The following is a 16,719-nucleotide window of genomic DNA, read 5'->3' on the forward strand; positions in this document are numbered from 1 at the left end:
GGGGGCCGTGGAGGGGGGTGAGACCGTCGTGGGCCGCCTTCCCGAGCGCGCCTCCTCGGGGGGCCCCCGCCGCGTCGCACCGCTCCTCCCTGAAAGTTGACGGAGTTCCCAGGGGGCCGTGGAGCCGCTCGGTCCATTTCTGTAGCTTCGCGTACCGCGGGGTCCTCCAGCGCTAGACCTCCGGTGCGGGGCGGGGTGGGGGTGTCCGGCCCTGTGCTCGCACTTCTGCTTCGGAGAAAGGTTAGTTCGCTGGGGCGGAAGGTAGGGGGCTGAACTCCGCCGTGGGGATGTCCACGGCAGGGTGTGTGTCGGGCTGGCCCGGGCGGCGGCCGGGCTCCGAGCACCTGCGGGTGCGGGCCAAGGTCTCGGGAAGTAGGGGCTGCAGAAGGGACCCGCTCCCTGCCCGCCGCGACCGAGTAGATCTGCCGCGCAGGGGGCGCGTGGTGAGATGGAAACTTTACCTTTGGGTTCTATATCATCTGTTTTTGGACAGTTGAGGATTAGAGAGATAGGTGATCACGCAGACAAGTTTGGGGAAGGTGAGCATTTCTGAATTAGCATTTCCTCCCTCTCCCCGAGAAAGTGTAACTATCAAATTCTTGCTCAGACCTTAAATAGGTTCCTAGCCTCCTGTCAAGATCCAGTAGGGAACTGTGTGTAGATTGAATACAACATTGCCTTAACGCTAGTTTACTATGAAATTGGGATTCCAGCAGCTGCAATTACAAGACCCGCTGCGATGTGTTGACAACGGTATACGTATTTTAAAACTAATATTGTATAACAGTTTTCAACTTTGTAGCGCGCTGTGTCTCCTTTATGTCTTGTATCATCCATTACTGTGTGACAGTGAGGTTCTCTAAAGCAGTAATTAGGTGTATATTACACAAGAGTACTTTCCCTTTAAGAATCCAGCTGCGTTGTTTTGGCAACTGCTAAGTAGTCTACTTGTCAGTTTTAAAATCTGTGTTACCTTGGCAGTGCTTGAACAGTCTGTGGAAAAGGTAAACAAAGTAGTTTTTCCCCCCAAACATACAAAAATGACATTTTTTAAAATGTGGATTTAGAAAATGAGGATGAAGCAATTATTATGCTATTTGTGACACTTGTGTATCCACGTTTGTCTTGTTTTTGTATATTTTTGTATCGTCAGAGCTCTGACTTTATTTCTTTGCTTGTAAATGATAACTTTTAGGGAGACGAGTTCCCCCAAAGATGATTTTAATGATAGTAAATGCAGTGCTATACAAATGGAGTGCTTACTGGAACATATCTGTATGTCGTATAAAATAGTACAATTACTTTGTGTTGTGAATTTATTGAACTTGAATTACTTTTAATTCTCAGTACATATTGTTGCAAAGGTTGAGTTAAATAATGTTAAAATGGTGGAAACTGGCTATTTTTGTGCTTGCAGACTCTAGATTAATAATTCTTGTTGCAAGAGTGTTGTGAGAAATATGTGTGTACTAAAACTGTCAAGGCTTGTGAATAACAGTGACCTCTCCAAAGACAACCGTACCTACCTATCGCCTTCCATTCGTACTGTTGTTAGACATAAAGTCAGAGTATTTCATGAAGGTAAACTTGCTCTTTATTCTTCTAATAAGATATTAAATTGAAAAGTTGGAGGGAGATCAAAGGAGGGAAGAGCTGAGGCTTAAAAATGATTGTAACGTTAGCATGGGGAATTATGCCTTGAGAGTAATTTAATTCTCTATGTAGTTTTTATGTTTCCGCAGCAGGTATATGTGACAAAGGTCTTTTTTTTTGTAACTGGAAATGCAATGTTTCTGTATTTTATTCACTGTAACTTTGGATTTGAAGGTCATGTTTGCTAAGTGAAATCTTAGTACATGGTGTTCTGATTTAGGAGGGGTCCACAATCAAATCTGTTTTTGGAAAGTAGCATGCTTGTCAGTCTACTTGGAAAACCATCAGTTTTCCTCTTGCATCTTTTAGTCTGGTAAGAAGACGAATTCATTGTAACATACAGTATGAAAATCATGGATTTTCTGAGGTATTTAAATTTCTAACATTCTGTATTACCATATTATACTCCCCCTTTAAAGATAAACTCATGGTTCATAAGAATGTTACAAAGTATAGTGTAAACTTTTTGTCAACGAGAATACTGCTTTGTGTATTGAAAATGACCACTGTTGCTTTTTTACAAGATTAAAAATACTCATAAATGTGTTATTCATAAATTGAGAAGTGGATGCCTTCTTCAGTTTAAGTAAAGAAGAGTAAATGGGAAATTGAATTGAATTTCTAAGATAGATAAGCTCATGCAAAGATTCTGATTTGCAAGCCTTGAAGGAAGGCTCTTTGATTTTTTTTTTTTTTAGTCAGATCTTGATTTTGATGCCAACTTTACTACTGACAAAACTAATGAACTAGCATCAGTAAAGTGGAATTGTGCCACTTGTCCCATGGCATTAGACTTTAAATGAGATGAGTTCATAGCTCACTGCTTGAGCCTTGGTACACAAAAGCATGTTACCTTGTTTTCCTCTTTCCTTCCTTTCATGTATCTTTTCCTAGGAAGATTGTTTATGTTTGTCAGTGTGAGAACACTTAGTGACACAAGGACTTGGTATAGGAGAGCGCTCTTGTGTGCATGCTGGAAAAATAGATCATACAGAAAATGTTTTCATTGGCTGTTTTACGTTAGAGTTTTCATCTGTGACTGTGACTTGATTCTAGTCTCTACTTCAATTGTTTTAGAATTAGATTTGAATATCTTCAGTGAATTATGTCTTATATTAGTCATGAGAGTACAGACATGGCCTTTAACATTTGAATTTAGAAGAAAAAATTGTTCACCTACCTGGAATAAATATGCTTGAAATAGCTTTTCATTAGTAAGTAATCTCTGGTTTTTTTTTCATACTTCATTTTGCCTGGTCTGTGAAGCCAAATGACTTCATCTGCGTTTACTTTATCTGTGTACCATATGATAAGCACACCCTCCGTCCAGTTTATTATGATTAAATAGCATAAGCTTATTGGTTAATTTGAAAGTCTTATAGCATAGGATCTGTGCTGCTTTAATTTAATGAATACTTTTATATGAATTTTTTTTTACAAACTGTTAGCAATATTTGTTTTACTGGATCTAGCTGATAAATATCACATTTAATTTTAATATTGAATGTCTTAGTAATGACTAAAGGTAAAATCACATCTAAGTCTCAATCATTAGGCTGTGTGTGAGATGGCACATTGTATTTATACAGTATTGTATAGTACTAGGTAATTTACTTCCATTGGTTAGAACTTGGTGCAGAAACCAGAGTGCACTTTCTAACATCGGTAAAAATCAGACATTAATCATATTTCTAACAAATATCAAGGCTTATTTTTTCTTATATGACTGAGGATCAAACCCAGGGTATCATTCATGCTCAGCCCTTCAAGGCACATCTTTTAATGACTGTTTTGGATTAATGTTAGTTTCATTTTCTATGCAGAAATAAATTCATAAAATTTATATGCTTTGAGAAATGTTTTCAGTAATGGGTGGTGACTTTTTGTTTTGTGAGCTGGTCCTTTTCTCCTTGTTGTTCTTGTCGCTGGCAGCATTCATATGCAGAATAGCTTGGATTTGTTTGAGAAGGCGCGTGGAAGATACGCAGAGGGACTGTAAGACAGGGTTAAGAGATAGCCCTCTAAAATCAGACTGTTAAGTGAAAATAACAACTGTACATGTGTTCTTTGAGAAGTCCTCTATCTGTTTGAGGCTGGCTCATTGTTTAAAATACCGACTATAACATTGACTCCATAGAGTTGTGGAGGGATTTCGTAAAATGTGTGTGTATGTCATAGTAGAAGGACTGATTGCATAGCATGCAGTAATTTTTCCTGTAGTGTTGCTGTTTGCTACTGTGTCTGCAGTTAGCAATGGCTTCACCTCATAAGATCGTTCCATTTTGATCTTTCCAGCCTCACTGTTAGCCATTAACCTTTGGTTTCTCTGCCTCAGCTTAGACCAGCTGTGCGCTCTTTATTGAAATAGCCCTGTGTTTTCAAGGTGATGATTCCTACTTTTTAACTTTCTAGATAAGAATTCTTTTTTGAGTCAAGCCTAGGGTGGTCTAGAACTTGCTTTGTAGCTGAGGATGACCTTCAATTCCTGATTCTCCAGCTTCCATCCCTCAAGTGCTTGGAAGTCATGACAGGAACCTGGAGGCAGGAACTGAAACAGAAGCCGTGGAGGAGTGCTGCTTACTGGCTTGCTGTTCATGGCTTGTGCAACCTGCTTTCTTACACAGTATTGGACCACCTATTCAGGGGTGTCACCACCTGCAGTGGGCTGGGCCCTCTTATGTTAACCATTAATCAAGCAAATACTTTACAACTTTGACCATAGGACAATCTGATGGAGACATTTTCTCAGTTGAGGTTCTTTACAGAGAACAAGCTAGTGTCATATTGACCCCCCCCCCAATTAACCAGGACACTTACACATGGATTATTTCCTTTAAGACACTTCTGTGTAGCCTGATTTGTTCAGTTTTTGCTATATTTGTGGTCTTTTTTTTCCCCATTATCTGAATATGAGTTCCACAAAGGCAGCGAAATCTTGTCAGTCATTCACAGTACACTGCCTGCACTTGAAGATATGGAGTATTGGAATGAATGATTTTTGTATTTTTGTTCATGTTTTCTCCCATGTTTGAAACGTTCCCTTGCTCATAGATTTTTCTGAACTACTTACCCTTTAAGTCCTAGTTCGAATGTTATCTTGTCCAAGATTCCAGCTTTACTCTCTCTTGATGAATTTTTCTCTCTGTTCTTGTATGCCTTCCAAAGCTCTAGGTACATAGATTATTTGTAGAATAAATCTCATTTTAGGGTATTGTGATTGATTCCATTCTCCTGCTAGATCAGAGACCAGCTCACCTATGGTCTGTATCTACTGTCCTGTTGATAAGGAGTGAATTCTGAGGAAATGTTGAAGTTGGTTCCTCTAATCAACTGAAATAACTGACATCCCATTTTCTCAATTCAGATTTTTAAAATTTTGCTTTCTAGATCATAAACCCTAACATGCACTTTCTGTAAGTAGTTTCATCATCATTATAAAGGGAGGAATCTGAGAGCTCTTGAGGACCAGTGGCATTTCTTGAGAGTTGGTTTGCCTTCTCATAGGGTGATGGTAGCCCTGCTGACTAAAGGGTGTATGTATTTCTGTTTTGGAATGTATAATCTTACTGCTCCTTACTCAACCAAATTCTCCCTGCTTCCATTCTCTCCTTTCAGTTTATCCAGCTAATTTTACCTATTATTTCAGAAAGGTTCCAGTTTAACATAGTATTCAAGAAACACATTACTAGTTTACTGTATTGCTAAGGAAAAATTTGAAACTTGTGGCTAACACTAGGACCTACCATCATTTGTGATAGTGAAAATTATTCCATATGATAGAGTTGATTTAAAGGTAGGCTTTTGCAAATTGGGTACTACTTTAGTATATGGTCTGTTTTGATAATGAAGACCTTTTTGTTAATGATGGTAGATTTAATTTGATCACATGAATTATGAAAGGGAGCAAAGAAACTAGTAGTTATTTCTTTTCAGATATGACTTATTTTTCCAAAATGTAAAATTTTAGTTTCGACAGAGACTTAAAAAATAATTTTGGAAAAAATTCCAGCTTTGAGAAAGTACAAGAGTAATAAAGTGATCTATCATCTAGGCTGGCCAGGTGTCAACATTTGCCACGTTTGCTTTATCACTTCCTTTTTTTGTCACTCTCTGTGTTTACAGAGCAACCACAGATCCTAGAAACATCATTGCTTTATTTACAGTTTGAAGCTCCCTGATTACATCTTCTGGAGAATGCTGGGGATGCATGTTTATTTGATTAAGATCAGAAACACAGCTAAGACCAAACATACAGGTGCCTGTATAATAATGGCTGGAAATGCTGCATGAATGTGTGTGTTCATTGCTAACCAGGAAAGCACATAACAAACATGTTCTTAACATACACTGTACTGTGATGCCATAAACCTGCTGTATAGCTCTCCTTTTTCTCTTCTCTTCTCTCTCTTTCTCTCTTTCTGTCTCGCCATTCCTCCTTCTTTCCCTCCTTCTTTCCCTCCCTCCCTTCCTTTTGCTCCCTTTTCCATTATTTTTATGATTGAATTGTTTGAGATTAAGTTACGCACATTGTCATTCTTTTCTCTTAAGTACTTCATCTAGTACCTCTTAGTAACTGGAACACATTCTTCCATAATCATTCTCTGGTAGGTGTAAGAAGTTTAATGTTGATATTATTATTTGACACAAATCATTTTCAAATAGTCTCCAGCTGTGTCAGTAAAAATTTTAATAGCATTTTTCCTCTAATGTTATGTCTTGCATTTAGTTGTTAGTGCTTTTGCATTGTTTAAATCTGAAAATTCTTCCACCATTTTTGGTCTTTCTAAACATTAATAGTTTTAAAGAATGTAGGGCCTTTATTTTGGTAGGGTTGTTGATCATTTAAAATTTCTTCGTTTGCTTCTTCGTAATTACATTCAGGTAATGTCCTTCTGGCACAATTTCATGTTAAGTGATGACATGTGCTTCATCTCATCAGAAGGTAATTGAATGTCAGCCTGATGATGATTGTGCTGTTTACTGTGATTGCTCAGTGAAAGTTTTGCCTACCAGGGTTTTCTATTATAAAGGGTGTCCTTTGTTGTTGTTGAAGCATCTGTTTCAGTGTACCCCAAAATGTTCAGGTAATGGTTTTGGTGTTCCTTGGTGATTTTTGCTTGAGTCAGGTACACACACAGTGATGGCAGATGGGGTTTTTCTCTGGCGTCTTTTACGCTCTTTGGTGGGTACTCCATTCTGTTGTGAAAGGATTTTCTTTCTCACCTGTTTCATTGGTATCAATATGAATTCATAGGTTCTTTTTTAATCACATAGGTTATTCTCTATTAATTTTGGTCAGTGGTAACTATTTGGTTTCACTCATTGCTTGTTTTGACATGTTCTCATTTTTGGATCATTCCTTATTTTATAGAACAATAAGATAGTCTGGACTGATTTTAGGATTTTCTTGCTGCTATTCTAGAGTTAGTTATAACATAATTTTGTGATTTTTTTTTTTAAAAAGTATTTTGTATGTACGGATGTTTTGCCTGCATGTATATCTTTGTATAGCTTTGAGTGCCTGATGCTCACAGAGGCCAGAGAGGATTTTGGAACCCCTAGAACTGGAAATACAGACAGTTGTGAGCCACTGTGTTGTGAGTACTGGAGATTGAACTATGGCCTCTGGGAGAGCAGCCAGTGCTGAGCCCTCTCCTCAGCTACACCTCCCATCCCTTTAAGTAAATATGAGTATAAAGAAATGGAGAACTGGACAGTAGACAATGTCATCGAAGTTAAATTGTTTTAGGGTCCTTTCAACTTGTCAAACTAAGGAATGTCTAATTTACATTGGTTCCTCAGGGGGTAGATTGTAGTTTTGTTTTTCTATTCCCAGAACTTGGGAGAAAAAGTTCCCCCTCTCTACCATCAAATCTAGGGGCCTGTCTACAGGCAGGCCATTGCTATCACTAAAGCTTACTCTCCAGCCCTTTGAAATGTTAACAGTTTCAAGTAATGCATGACTCTTTGCTCCTGATTCTTCTACTTAATTCTTCAGGGGTTGGTCCTTGTTTTCCAAATTGTATTTTGAGCTTCCTGGGAAGAGGATCCTATTTCGTATGTCTCTATATGCTCAATAAGTGTGTTTTATAATAATTTGAACATGGTAGTTAGCCATATGCTTTTAATATATAATCAAAATGATTCAATGTTGTTTCATATGAAAATTAATGCTCATGTTTGTTATGTTTTACTTTTGTAGAATCTGTTCTTTTAAGTGAATTACTAACTCATGTGTTTAGTTTATAACTTTGCTATATCAGAGTAAATGATAGCCTAAATTTTTTTGCTTTTAAACAATCTAATTCTTGTGATTAAAATATGTAATTAATGAATATCAATGTGTAATCTTGATATTGTTGCTTTATAATTTTCTTACCAAATTATAAAATGAGATTACATCTAAATCTTTATTAATTTTGTCACATACTATATACCTAATTAACATAATTTTTTTATGGAAGTAAAATTAAGTGCCACAATGTATGGTGCAAAGAATATTTGCTCTTGAGTTAAGAATCAGAGTTAGAATTATTTTGCTAATCATTCTGTTACTTTGATAATTTTACTTTAGTTTTCTGTACTTTATTTATTTGTTTCATTGAAGTGCTGGGGAATATATGTGAGCAAGGCTTGGCTTTTATAGTTAGCTGAGAATGTTGGAGATAACATGTGTTTGTATTCCGCTTTGGCTGATTGCTTGGTTTTGATGTGTTGAAGGCATACAGTGTGAAATATTTTGGAAACACATAGAAGGAACAATTAAGCCAGTTTCAAAAGCCAAGAATATTTAGCTCCAAGGAATTGATATCTGAATTCAAGCCTAATTGATAGCTCTTCAACACAGCTCCTGCACCCAAGGCTCAGGGAACATCTAGGAAGAGTAGGCAGAAAGTTTGTAAGAGCCAGAGAACCAGGAAGTCTGCTGCATGTCTCCAAGACATGACAGGGAAGCTATACCCATGATACCTTAACATCATGGCTACATAAACAAGATCCAAAGAAGTACAAAACCAATAGACATACTTAACATGGAAGGGAGAAATTTCACAGGGCCTCATCCATTATGAATCTTTTAAATAAAGATATACCATTCTTCAAGAAAAACAAAACAAAAAATGTGAATGGGACTCGTAAAGAGGGAGAATAGAGTTGACTAGATGTGTGTGAAGGATAACAATTCAGTTTGCTTTAAAGAAACTTGAGAGCACCATAGACTCAGTAGTGCTCCTTGCAGCACCAAGCTACTTCAAGAGGATGATGGGCATTGAAGAAGCTCCTTATGGAGTTGGTTAGTCATTTGGGCAGGAGGCTGCTCTTGCCTGGACTGCTTGATGAACTGGATATGTGGCACCTGCAGGGAAATGACTGCTGAACTTGCCTAAAGTTCAGACTATCCTTTCGGGTTCCTGCTTCATGAAAGAGTCTGCTAGACATTCTGCAGGACACAGAAGAAAGTGACTGACAGATTGCCAATATAGGTGGAACTGTCTTTGAAATTTTCTGCTCCATGGACTATGGGCCTGTGGGCTGAAGATTTAACCCAGTGGTACAGAAGAACCTTGGGTGACTGTCCAGGCAGCGATATGTCTCTGTCAATTCTAGAGTTTTGGAAGTTGACTTAACAATGGACTTATTGTTTACTTAGCTAATATTATATCCTTCTGGAGACTTTGATGGAGTTGAAGAATAGATAGATAGTTATAATTTTGCTTAGATATGATAAAAGATTTAGTAGATATAAATGTTGTAACTGTAATTCTTGCTTGATAACTGTTTTGTTATATGTAATCTTACTATGTTAAAGTTAAAACTTTCCTTTTTGTTTGAACAGAAAGGGGAAGTGGTGTGGGAGGTCCTTTTGTCTTTGTGTGGATTTTATTGATTAAGAATAGAGAACTGTTTTGAGCCTATGGCAGGGAAGAACAGAACTGGGTGGGAAAGCTAGGCTGTATGCTGGGAAAAAGATGGACGGAGTCAGAGATGCCATAGAGACGCTGCTGGAGATAGATGTGCTGAAACATTGCTGGTAGGCCATGGCCTTGTGGTGGGTTAAATTAATATGTGAGAGTTAGCCAATAAGAAGCTAGAGCTAATGGGCCAAGCAGTGATTTAATTAATACAGTTTCTGTGTGGTTATTTTGGTCTAAGCTAGCCAGGCAGCCGGGAACCAACAAGCTCCCTTCTTCCAACAACTGAGTAGGAAGTGGAAAAGAGGGCATGCATCTAATAGTAGTGGAAGATAAGGTTAAGTAGGGACCAGGTTATGAAAAATCTTTCAGCTTTGTTAAGGTATTTGTACTTTATCCAATGAATTAGAAACATCTTAAGCCAAGGAAGAAATTAGTCAAAGAAACAGTGCTTATGGGATGGGTCTAGCTAGAGCTCTGTCCGAGTAGAGTAAGTGTAAAGCCCTGGGTTTGATTCCCAGCATGGGGCGTGGGGGTGACATGATGTGGTTGCACTGTGGAGACTTGTTTTAACATTTGGAATGGTTGAGTTTGATGGCCAGAGAGAATGATTAGGAGGTTTAAACTGGAAAAGTAACTTGGATAACAGTAGCAGGGAAAGGATTGAAGAAATAAATGTATTTGACATATAGAAATAGGACTAAAGGAATCAGTGATGTGGTGTATAGTTGGGCAATTGTGGAAGGAATGGACTGTTAACTGGTAGAGGAAGTACAGAGGGAAGAGATTTCAGATATGCCCTAGCAGATGTAGTCAGAGAGCATAGTGTGTAACTTTACTACTAGAGGTGCAATAGATCTTAGTAATGACAGGGCTTAGGAATTCTGCCCTCTAATGGGTGTTGAAAGAGGAATGGAAACAAAGATACAAAGTGGTTAGGGAAGTGAAAGGACTTACCTATTAGGGGAGAAAATTCTGAGGATGTGTCTGCCCTAAGGTGGGAGACCCTGTCTTAATAATTTCAAGATATTCAGTGTTTGGCTTCGGAAAATAGAAGTAAAAAATTTCAGATGCTGTATTGAGATGCTTTGCCTTCTCAAGTGAAAACAAAACACCCTTTCCAATAAAGACATTTCCCCCCAAACAAAGCAGGAGATTATTTAATGCTCCAGACATTAAAAATGACTACCCAGAAGTAACTAAATTGCTTCAGCTATTAAAACTGATGTTAAGTAGTGGCTAAAAATTGTGAAACATCAAATTTACAAATGATTGGGGTAAATGTTTTATATATTTACACGTGTATAATTTATGCACAATAATAAAAAAGAGACCATGACTTTGAGAGGAGAGGGACATACATGGAACGGGTTAAAGGGAGGGGAAATGAGAGATGTTAAACGGAGAAAAGAGAAGTGGGGGAAATGATGTAATTATATTTTAATTAAAATTTTAAAATGAAGTGAATAATGTAATGGATCAGTGGACATCTTAGTATTGTCCTAATCATTATTTATAGTCTGTATTTTTAACTTGGACTTTTAAAATGACATATATATTACCAGATAGTACATGGCATTGAACTCTGCAATACTCATTTATGTCCCACAAAAGTCATTCTGTATGTATATATTTTATTCTTTCTAGTACAACATATTGGATGTTAATTGGAACAAAGTGATGGGGTGCTGTGCCATTGATACATTGTTTTGAATTATCATAGGAATTATCTTAATTTACTTAGTGTTTTTATAAATTGGACCAATGTATGTATTTTTTTAAAAGTTCTTCACAGCAATAGACAACTTTGATTGACTGTGAAATATAGTTAGGGGGAATAAAACATGAAAAAAATAGTGTAGAATGCTTGTGTAAAAGAAGTTCTGAAGCTTCCTTTAATGTTGGACGTCTTCTAAAACCATAGTTTATAGTGTATTGAAACCAGGGACACAATCATGGTATGGTACCATTAAACTATTAAATTTTTATCAATTTGTCTACTAAGAACTCTTTTCTGTTCTAGGATCCTTGTGTCTCTTTCGTCTCCTTAAGTCTCTTATCTTCAGTCTTTCCTTGTCCTTAAAGATGCTCTTAAGGAGTTCTGTCATTATTTTGTATATTGCCCTGCTGTGTAGATTTCACTGATGCTTCCCTCATGTTTGGGATTTGGCATTTTTTGAAGTAGTCACTGAAGTAACAGTATTCCATTAGGAGGTATGTTTTGAGTCCGGAGTATATAATGTCAGTGTCCTATTACTGATATTATCTGTTGACTTAATTAGGATGGGGTTTGGTGTCTTCTCTGTGAGGTCATGTTTTCTCTTTATAATTGATATATTGAAGATATATCAGGAAGATATATTGAGGCTCTGCTAATTTCCAGTGTCTCTTCACACTCTTATCCATTCATTTTTTTCATCTATTACTGAGAATATTTACCTATTGCTGATTTTGTAGTTCCTTTCTACCATAATTATTTATTCATTGATAACTGATGAAGAGTGTTCCTTTTCATTCACTTACATTTGATTCATTATTATCAGTTCAGACTCAAAGATGCCCATGTTATTTTATAAATGTTAATCTTGTGTTGTAGATCATGTTGTTCAGATTGTTCTAGTTTGACCACTGAAAAGCTTCTCCCTTTCTCCTGTGTCCTTCTGACATAACGTGTTCTTTCTGAACACTCTCTTACAAGAAACTCCAGGTTGTCTAGCTCTCCATCTCAACCCTAGAATCATTTTTAGAGATCCTTGGCTTCCTGTTTTGGAGGATGGTATTTAGAAACCCACATCTGGATACTGATGTGTTCATTGCTGCAGTGAGATTTACTTATTTTTTTCGTCCCTCCTCCCTTTCTTCTTCTCTCCCTTCTTTCTTCAGTAGATGGTGCTAAAACTATGTGTTATACTGACTCACATGTACACACACAGTTTTGTAACACAGCACATGTGTTCCTATTAGAGAACCATATAGGTTCATAGATCAGTGAGGTTAGGGAAACAAACTCAGAAACTTTGCCAGTGACACAGGAAAAGAAAGGGTAAATAATGTAATTTCAGCCATGTTCAATTAAGTAATACGTAAGTACGTAAATGTGGCACCTTACAGTGGAAACCATTTGCTCATGTGAATGAATGTCTCAAGTATTCTGGCTTGTGAGTTATTATGAAGCTGAAGGAGAATTACAGAAATCAAGTGAAACAACACTAGATATGGATGCATGCATCTAATAAGATGTGTGGTGAGCTGTTTTTACTCTGTTGAGTCAATTCTCCCTTTTATATCTTGCTATTTGTGCTACATTTCTGAACTGATTTGTATTCCTTCCTTACTTTCAGCTATGAATTTAACTATCCTTGATTTCTCTATGTATTTTATATATTTTGTTTTTAATTTTAGATTTCTAATTCATGGTGACTTTCATATCCTCTAAAGCTTGTTTGATCTCAATCCCGTTTAGAATATTGGTCCAATCACTTTTACCTTCTCTGAGGTGATTGATTTGGGTTGAGTATTTCCTTTTTGATATATATTTCCTGATTTTTCTGAGTTTTATTTTTAAATTTTTCATGTTTTGATGGACTGTACTGTGTTCATAAGGTGATAATTTCCTCTGCTGATAGTGTAGAACTATTTTGCTGCTTTCAGCAATTATTTTTTATTTTTGTCTGTTTTAATAGCTGGAAAAGGGTTGTATGATCCCAATTTTATGATTCTCTCTTGTCTTGTACAGCCATGATTTTTCCCATTTTTTCTTTTTCTTTATTATACAATTTCCTATGATCCTTTTTTTCTATCTTCATTTTTGGCCTTGTTCCTCTAGGAGTTGTGTACTTGAGAGTATCCTTTTACATAGCACCTAGACTCTTACATGACTCCTGTTTCTTCATAACTCCAGGGTTTTAGAATTTCTTCCTTTTGTGTTCTTTTCTGCCTGGACACTATTCCAGTATTTTCAGATTTAGAATGGCTTTTGTGTTTTTGATGTTCTTTTAGAATGGCCCTCAGGCACCTTTACTAGTCTCTTTCCTACAAAGCCTTGTGTTAGTCCAGTGTGTGACAGCTCCAGAGATCAAGTGCAGGGTTTTGAATATACCACCTTCACTCACAGCTATTCTTCAGTAACAACATTCTATGTCAAGTTATGGTGTATGGTTTTCCTTTCCATTAAAAAAACTAAATGGAATATTTTAGAGTAAGTTATACTATCACTATTGCACTCTGAAATCTCTTATTTTAGGTAGGGAATCGATTGACTTATACTGTCAATTGCTATAAACGTTTTAGTTAGGAAGCGACTTTTGCATTCACCTACTAATGAGGCTCTAGAATGTTTTGGAGGAGAAATAAACAAATCAAAATTGAATATTCATGCCTTATTCTCACAGTATGTGCATGCTAGCTCTGGATTATTGTGAGATTATTATTATAGATTAGATTATTGTTAGAATCATAATGCTTTTTTTTTCAGGAAAAAACAAGGTTGTTAACTTAAAGGCTTATGTCCATAGTATAAATTGAAAATGCCTTGCTTTTACAAATATGTGAGTTATAGGGCCTACTATATTCAGCCAAGGGTTTCCTGTGTTATTTTTTATTCTTATAGCAATCTAGTCTGTGGCATTTTCTGAAAAGGTAACTTCTGATGTTAAATTCTTAAAAATCAAGCTATACTGCTCCTTGCATATCCTTAATGACTAATAATATTTAATATTCATTATTTATTTACTGACTATCCACGTTTTTGGTGAAATGAATCTTGTGCCTATTTTAAATTGGTTTCTTTGTATTTTTATGTAAGAAATCTTTGTATTTTCATGATAGTTTGTGCTTGACACATACCTGTAATCCTATGCTCTGGATACTGAGGTAGATGGATTGCCAATTGAAGGCCAGTTTGGGATACATAGTGAGACCCTGTTTCATAATAAGCAAGAAATTCAAACAAGAAACTAGAACGGTTTCTGATAAAAAGCCCTTTTGAACTATCTCCATTGTATTATGGATAATTTTTGTTTTATCTTTAGTAATTTCTTTCAAAGAGCAGCTTTCAATTTTGGTTAACTTCATCTTTGCCAAGTGTCCATTTAAGGTACCTGGTTTTGGTATACAAACCTATGTCTTTTAGCAGAATTGGGAAAAAAATTAAGGTTTGTGAAATATATACCCTTTTAATTTTCATTTCTCCTTACACACACACACACACACACACACACACACACACACACACACACACACACACTGTACAACCTGTAAGAGTTGGTTCTCTCCTTCCACCTTGTTGATTCCCGTTACTGGACTTGGGTTGTCAGGCTTGATGGCAAAGAGCCTTTACCTGACGCGCCAGCTCACTGGCCTCCAGTTAGAATTTTTGCCCTGTGTTTACTATAATTTATTTTGAGTCAATGTTTGTAAAATGGCAATTAATGTTATTGTCTGTTTGTCCAAATATCATTTGTGCTAAGACTTTTCTTTCCCTGGTACCTCTGTTGAAGATTAGGGGTGTGTGTGTGTGTGTGTGTGTGTTTCAACTGATTTGTGTGTGTGGGGGTGTTTAATTACAAGGGCACAGTATTACATTGTCTTAAAATCAGATAGAATTAGCCCTCTTATTTTTGATTATTCATAAAATTGTTTTAGTGGTTGTGTTATTTTTAACTCTGAACCAGTAACTGGCAAAAGCGACAGAGGGAGGAAAGATTTGTTTTGGCTCATGGCTTGTGGTCCAGTGGTGTGGAAGATGTAGTGGCCAGAGTGACTATTAACTGTGGTACTAAGAGTATGGGGCTGCTTGCTCACTTCTGGGGAGATAAGGAAGGAGATGGGGCAGGAACTGGGGCTATAAGCCTTAAAACCCAACCCCTAGATATCCACTTCCTCCCAGTTAGACCTTGCTTTTCAAATGTTCCAGAATCTTCTAAAACAGCACCACCAACTGGGGGTCAACAGTTAAAAAACATGTGCCTGTGAGGAACATTCTATATTCAAACCATAGCTTCTGTTTTGTCAGTTTTGAATTGCCTTGTCAGTTGTTGTTTTCATTTTTTGTTTCTGAGCCAACGTCTCCTTTTGTCACCTTTGCTGACCTTGAACTCACAGAAATGCTGTGATTAAAGGTGTACGCTTGGACCACGTCAGTGAATGGTTCTTCCCTCCCAACACATACATACACACTGGGCTTCTTTGTGTAGCCCTGGCTGTTCTGGAACTAATGCTGTAGATCAGGCTGGCATTGGACTCATGGAGATCCACTTGCCTCTGCCTCCCGAGTGTATCACCATCTCCCTGCCCGTGTCAGTTTTTATAAAAATATTTGCTGGAAATTTGATTGCAAATAGACTGAATCTGTAGGTAATTTGAGCAGACTCTCTGTCATCACGGTATTGAGTATTCAGATAAATGAGCATAGCATCTACATTTATTTTGGATTTTCTTAGTTTCTTTTAGCATTTCTCAGTGTTCACCATGTTAATCTTGCACATGTGTTATTAATTTGTCTTTACATGTATTATGTTTTTGAGGCTAAAATAAAATGACGTTTTAAAATTTAAAATTTTGGGCCTGGAAAGATGACTCAGAGGTAAAAAACAGACTATCCAAGTTGAGTTCTTAGCCCCCATACTCAGTGGCTCACAAGCACCTGTAATTCCAGCTCCAGTAGCCTCTGACCTCCTCTGACACCTTTTCTTACATGCACATACATACCTATAGACAGAAACATACATGTTATAAAAATAGTAAAAATAATTCTTAAACAAATTTTGAATTTTGTATTTGGCATTATTGGCATATAAGCAATTAGTTTTGAGTTTGTGTCTTGCTCTTGCAAGACTCACTTTAATTTTAGTCACGTTGTTATAATCTTTTAGCATTTTCTATGTATGTTGTCATGTTAGGTGTGCACTATTGCAGTTGTTAGGACCCCCCTCCCAAATGGTGACTAGAAATGATGAGACTGGGCATCCCTGTTTTGTTGCTGATCTTAAAGATAGAGGTGTCTGTTTCTACCATCAATGATGGTGTAGTTATAGGTGTTCTGTAAGTGCCCTTTCTGGATTGAAGAAGTTACCCCTTCATCCCTAATTTGCTAATTTCCACTCTTTTCTTTATGAGTGTGGATGTTTTATTGTGAATAGATAGCTTTTAATACATT

At 37.0% G+C, this 16,719-nt stretch overlaps 1 protein-coding gene across 5 annotated transcripts in view; it reads left to right on the forward strand.

Annotated features, from left to right (window-relative positions):
* Mef2a (myocyte enhancer factor 2A) overlaps positions 1-16,719 on the forward strand; it is a 120,655-nt gene that overhangs the window by 995 nt on the left and 102,941 nt on the right. The window lies entirely within an intron of this gene.

The sequence above is a fragment of the Microtus ochrogaster genome, chromosome 22, assembly GCF_000317375.1.
Source record: "Microtus ochrogaster isolate Prairie Vole_2 chromosome 22, MicOch1.0, whole genome shotgun sequence".
NCBI lineage: Eukaryota > Metazoa > Chordata > Mammalia > Rodentia > Cricetidae > Microtus > Microtus ochrogaster.